Here is a 6,321-nt window from a genome sequence, read left to right as displayed (position 1 = left end):
GTAGGGGGAATAGATAGATGGACTCACAAGGGGATATGATGCTCTAATTCGTCCCTTTATGAAGAGAGAATTGGAGAATATATGAAATGTTCAATTAGAACTGTGGAATACCTGTATGGAATGTTACAATATAGCTTTATGACAATTTCCTGGTTAAATAGTAGGCTTACATGGATGTCAGAGGGGCTGTGAATAGTGTCTACTGTTTCCATGCCCTTGCTGTTTAATGATGGATATCTGGGATGTGTTGTGAAATTCCACACTACAGACTCATGTAAATACCTTCTCAACAGAGGAAGCTGGTGGGAGGAGCTATAGGAGGACGGGCTGATTGTAATGGCTGGAATGGAGTACATGGAACCGTGTTGGATACCGTTACACTTATTCCATTCCAGCCATTCCAATGAGCCAGTCCTCCTATAGCTCCTCCCACCAGCCACCACTGCTTCTCAACCACCACTGTGTACCATAACAGTAGGTGTAATGTAATTGTTAATCTGCATAACAGAATGCTTTAGCCAGCTAGTCATATGTAAAAAAAAAAACACAACTGTGTAGCGATGCTGAAATGAGTAAAGGAGCCCAGCATCAGAGCCCATGTAGAGTTGCGCCAGCCATTGTTGTTACAGCCATGTACACAGTACTATCACCATCTTCTTGTACTGAACCTATCCCACCTACTGTACATGCCTTGGGGTGAAGTGGCTGGCTTGGGATTTGGAGAGGGGATGGTAGCCTACACCTCACCACCCAGTCATTTGGGGAACTCAGTCATTTGATCTTTGAGTGGGAATGTGGTCTAATGACTGCTGCTGAGTTTGCTGTGTATAAACAGCTCTGTCCTGAGGGAGGGCCATGACTGACACTGCTCTCTGCTGGGGCTTTCATCCACTCATTACAGCTCTGTGTGTGTGTCTGTGTGTCTGTGTGTGTGTGTGTGTGTGTGTGTGTGTGTGTGTGTGTGTGTGTGTGTGTGTGTGTGTGTGTGTGTGTGTGTGTGTGTGTGTGTGTGTGTGCGCGTGTGTGTGTGTGTGTGTGTGTGTGTGTGTGTGTGTGTGTGTGTGTGTGTGTGTGTGTGTGTGTGTGTGTGTGTGTGTGCGTGTGCGTGTGCGTGTGTGTGTGTGTGTGTGTGTGTGTGTGTGTGTGTGTGTGTGTGTGTGTGTGTGTGTGTGTGTGTGTGTGCGTGTGTGTGCGTGTGCATGCATGTTTCTCTGCTCGACCCAGCTGTAAGCTTCAGCTAAGTCTAATTATATCCCATGTAAATGTATGCATTGCCACAGTGAACCGTGAGTCAATTATTTCCAGGTTGGTGATTGTGAACCAACTTCAGTTCAAGGTAAAGACACCTCACCCCAGGCCATTAGTATGCTAGCAGGGAGTTGGAAGGGCAATTTCACCCTACATGCCTCTGGAACCAAACGCCTTCAGGATCTGAGAGAGAGAGAGAGAGAGGACTTCTTTACTGCCTGTTTATTATCCTACTGGTTACTGTCATCACCTTTACCCTGCCCTGCCCACTGATAGGCTGGGTGGAATTTATCCCCCCACAAAAGACATAGCCTCTACTCACCCCAAGGGACTTCATGTCAATCCTAAAGGTTCTGAGGGTGGGCTCCCACGTGGTTCAGCGGTCTAAGGCTCTGCATCTCAGTGCTAGAGGTGTCACTACAGACCCTGGTTCAGCGGTCTAAGGCTCTGCATCTCAGTGCTAGAGGTGTCACTACAGACCCTGGATCAGCAGTCTAAGGCTCTGCATCTCAGTACTAGAGGTGTCACTACAGACCCTGGTTCAGCGGTCTAAGGCACTGCATCTCAGTACTAGAGGCGTCACTACAGACCCTGGTTCAGCGGTCTAAGGCACTGCATCTCAGTGCTAGTGGCGTCACTACAGACCCTGGTTCGATTCCAGACTGTATCACAACAGGCCGTGATTGGGAGTCCCATAGGGTGGCGCACAATTGGCCCAGCGTCATCCGGCTTAGGGTTTGGCTGGGGGGGGGGTCATTGTAGATAAGAATTTTCTTAAGTGACTTGCCTAGTTAAATAAAGGTGAAATAAATATGGTAATAGCCACCTGCACCTTGTCCACTGCTTGGTGGAGTATTTATCCTCTTGGGACTGGTGGGTATACAGCTATTCAAAGCTGCTATCCTTGCACACAAGTGGCATTGAAAGACACATCCCAACCAATCAAATTCCATATAGCGAGTGGCATTGGCCATAGTGATGAATTCCTGCCTTGCCTGTGTGAGTCAACTAACTCTCTGCCTGCCATTCCAAATGAAGCCCTGCAGGATTACAAACAATAAATATGGAAATCCAAACATGATAGCTGAAGCTTTTGTCTTGCTGCCTTGTGACTATTGCAGTTTAGTCAAGTATCACTTCTGCATAAATAGACTGATCTGAGCACAGAGACAGTCAGATATGAGCTATTTCAAGAGGCAGTGGCATTTACTATAACAGACTGATCTGAGCTCAAAGCATTTTTCTGATAAGACAGTACATGGGCATCTGGGCAAGCAATTAGGCTCAAAAGGCAGATTAATATTATTTTAAGAATGCAACCTTTTAGAATATGAATCCATTGAGAATGTGTGACACGTGATGCCACACGAGCCCTGTGCCACTGCCAACCCCACGTGACTTGGCTCAGCATTTTCACCCTGAGCGATAAACAAGGAGTCAGAAGCTCACTGTACAGTAGTGAGATAATTTCTTCTTTTTGGAAGACATTTAGCTAAAAGCCGCGTCCTCCTCTCCTTTTCATGTAGGATGCGGGTGCCCTTGGTTACCTAGTAACTCTCACATCTATTTGGCGTTCCCGAATATCGAGCTGGGACCGCGCAGCGCGCTCTGATAGAGCTCGTGTGTGTGGTGGAAAGACCTCACGAAAAGGCAAGTAAAGAACGTCAAACGTGCAGCGCTGACCGAGCAGCCTAGCGGAGGAGGAAACTGAAGAAAAAATATGAACATGTGAACGGACTGAAAATGCTGAAGGATCTTTATGTTGGGAAATGTAATTCTGAAACGAATCAAAGTATTACACTATAAGGATATCTGCAAGGACTATTTACAACTGCAAGTAAAGTGCACAGAAATATTGTATCCAGATTTTTCCTAAAGAAAATACCGGGATTGGTTGGGGAAATTTGCATCTCGCCAAGGCAGGTGAGTCAAGGGCAACACTTCATTAAGAGCTTAGAATATTTTTTGTGTATGTAATGTAACTATAAAATGCGTCTCAGTAGCCTAATTGATTATGTGCCTGCCGTATTGTACTTTGCAGTGAGACACGGATGTGTTCAGCCTGTGCTGAACCTGGACATGGTGTCCTGTGATACGAGTGCCTTTGAATTTGAGTGTCGCGGACAGAGAGAGAGAGAGAGAGAGAGAGAGAGAGAGAGAGAGAGAGAGAGAGAGAGAGAGAGAGAGAGAGAGACAGAGAGAGAGAGAGAGAGAGAGAGAGAGCTACGTGAAATTTGAGCTCAAAGTTAAAGGACAGTCTGGTCTCATGCCTTGTGAGAATGTATTCTAGTGCAGGGAACGAAATCAGATGGTTGAATACCGATGGTGTCCGTCCCCGTTTAGTGATGGTGAAATTGAGCACTTGTTACTTAAACTATGCTCTGCCTGTCGCTGACCTGTCTGTGCCGTGCGTTACTGTCTGTGCCGTGCGTTACTGCGGAGGTTGACCATCCGCTGTGATTGAGTATTCTATGCGCTAGGTCTACTGAAGCTTCTGTGGCTACTGAATGTTCACATAACAGAACATTTCCCGAATATAATCCCATAAATGTGGGTGCCAGCGGAGAGAGGAATCTTTATTTTGGTGTAGGCCTACTGCAAGTACATCTCTCTGGTGAAATGGGTGGGTGTACAGCCCTGCTGTAGCCGCTTTCAGGTGCCCAATATGATGGTCCACAAGTTTGAACCAGATTTATAGATTTTGGGGTGTTTTTGGACTCTTGGTTCGATCAAGTTCAAGTTATGCGTAAAATATGACCCTGTTTGTTTTGAGGACGTGTATGTATTATAATCACAGGTAGGCATGTATTAGTCATGCTATATTTACGATAATAATCATTAACGTTATTATGACGTTTGTTACTAGCCGAAGCTACTGTTAATTACTAGTGTTTTATTGACTTATTTATTGTTATTACACAGTTAGTACATCGTTATTACAGTATGCTCTGAGCCGCTGCAGTTCTGCTACCTTCAAGTGTCAGTAAATTATTATGTGAGTCCACCTGTCTGCGTCTCTATATGCCCGCTAAAACGATGCGGCTTTGCCTAGAGGAGAGCAGAGCTCTGCTCATCTCACATCCATGAATTAACCCTCTGTGTTTGTTATAGGCTACTCAAATAATGCATATTCATGGTTTATTTTTTGTGACTTTATGAAATATCGAAAACCAGAACGACTTCTTGCACTGTGAGAAAGCTATTTTATCATGGAGTTGTAGGGCTATAATTACAATCTCATAATAGAAGTAAATTGGCTTATTTTAGCATATAAACCATCTGGTTTCCCTGAATGTATTCTCTTTGCTTTTCTCCCAAATGTCCCGTCGTTTAGCACGCTGAGTAAAATGGTCTCGTTGTAGTCTTGCAGGGGGTGAAGGAAGAATGAACTTAGAGAGCTGAATTGCAATGGGTTAGAGAGGAAGAAAGGGGAGGGGGAGAGAGAAGGAGGGGGAGAGACAATGTCAGACAAGGAGTTGTCATGGTGATTCAGTGAATAAGCAATTGTTTCCCCCTAAAACCAAAGAATTTATACGAATTTCCCCTTCCTATTACCTCTATTTCTGACTGTTTTAATAAGCCTATAGCTCAAAGGAGCAATTAGCCACAGAGGCACAGAAGCACAGAAGCATAGAAGCATAGAAGCATAGAAGCACAGATGCACAGAAGCACAGAAGCATAGAAGCATAGAGGCACAGAAGCACAGAAGCATAGAAGCACAGAAGCACAGAAGCACAGAAGCATAGAAGCACAGAAGCACAGAAGCACAGAAGCATAGAAGCACAGAAGCATAGAAGCACAGAAGCATAGAAGCACAGAAGCATAGAAGCACAGAAGCACAGAAGCATAGAAGCACAGAAGCATAGAAGCACAGAAGCATAGAAGCACAGAAGTACAGAAGCACAGAAGCATAGAAGCACAGAAGCATAGAAGCACAGAAGCATAGAAGCACAGAAGCATAGAAGCACAGAAGCACAGAAGCATAGAAGCACAGAAGCATAGAAGCACAGAAGCATAGAAGCACAGAAGTACAGAAGCACAGAAGCATAGAAGCACAGAAGCATAGAAGCACAGAAGCACAGAAGCACAGAAGCTTTTGATGTTGGACGTCTGTTGCATGTTTGAATTGCCGTTGTTTCTCCCAATATAATTTCCTTGGCCTATGATGCTTTGCATGTATCTTTGACGTGAGAATGTACTGTACTGTGTCTATTTAGATTTGATGATGTGTGCATCTAGTATAGTGGACAGATTATGCATGCTACTGATGTTAATTTCACCTCTGTCCCCTTCTCCATTCGTATTCCTGTCCCGTAGCCTAAACCAGTCTTTTCCCAGTTCCCCGCTCTTTCAAATTCTATTCTCCTACTAATAGATTATGGGTTGTTTTTGCTTTTCTCCCATGCACCAGTCATGATGACAACATCATTCATTGCATGAGAAAGGGCCCAAGTTATTAAGTCATACAGTTTTGATGACATCATTCATACAGTTAAGCAGGAACTAACATGTTAGACACAGCAATATAAGGGCTTGTAGTTAAAGAGTTTTGGGGTAATCAAATACATGGGGTAATCAAATAATAGTCAAATATATTATTTTAAGTATTGTATTATGTCACACACACACACACGAGAGAGAGAGAGAGAGACTCCGAAGCGACCCAGGTATGTTAGACAGTTGTAGTAATTGCCCAAAGCAGGGCAGAGAACCTGATGTTTATAGTGTGTCTCACAGCATTATAGAGCTAGCTGTCAGGCAGAAAAGGTCATTCAGGCTTTGGTCTGCCCTACCACAGGTCCACCTGAGTAGGGCTCAGCCCAACCTAACATGATGGATTCTGGGTTGTCTCAGTAGCCTCCTGGTGGAGCTGCTGCCAGGTTCCTGTTTAGGCCTCCTGGTGGAGCTGCTGCCAGGTTCCTGTTTAGGCCTCCTGGTGAAGCTGCTGCCAGGTTCCTGTTTAGGCCTCCTGGTGAAGCTGCTGCCAGGTTCATGTTTAGGCCTCCTGGTGGAGCTGCTGCCAGGTTCCTGTTTAGGCCTCCTGGTGGAGCTGCTGCCAGGTTCCTGTTCAGA

General features: G+C 45.0%; 1 protein-coding gene across 4 annotated transcripts in view; it reads left to right on the top strand.

Annotated features, from left to right (window-relative positions):
* Positions 1 to 2,699: 2,699 nt before the first annotated feature.
* Positions 2,700 to 6,321, top strand: part of LOC139574753 (neuroligin-3-like) — a 451,466-nt gene continuing 447,844 nt past the window's right edge. For 3 of the 4 annotated variants that reach the window (XM_071399620.1, XM_071399618.1, XM_071399617.1), the window contains exon 1: positions 2,700 to 3,171. The gene's annotated coding sequence lies outside the window, so the exon portion shown is untranslated. The remainder of the gene's footprint in view (positions 3,172 to 6,321) is intronic. The other variant, XM_071399621.1, reaches the window with a different exon arrangement.

Source organism: Salvelinus alpinus, chromosome 4, assembly GCF_045679555.1.
Source record: "Salvelinus alpinus chromosome 4, SLU_Salpinus.1, whole genome shotgun sequence".
Lineage (NCBI taxonomy): Eukaryota > Metazoa > Chordata > Actinopteri > Salmoniformes > Salmonidae > Salvelinus > Salvelinus alpinus.
This window is presented reverse-complemented; position numbering and strand designations above follow the sequence as displayed.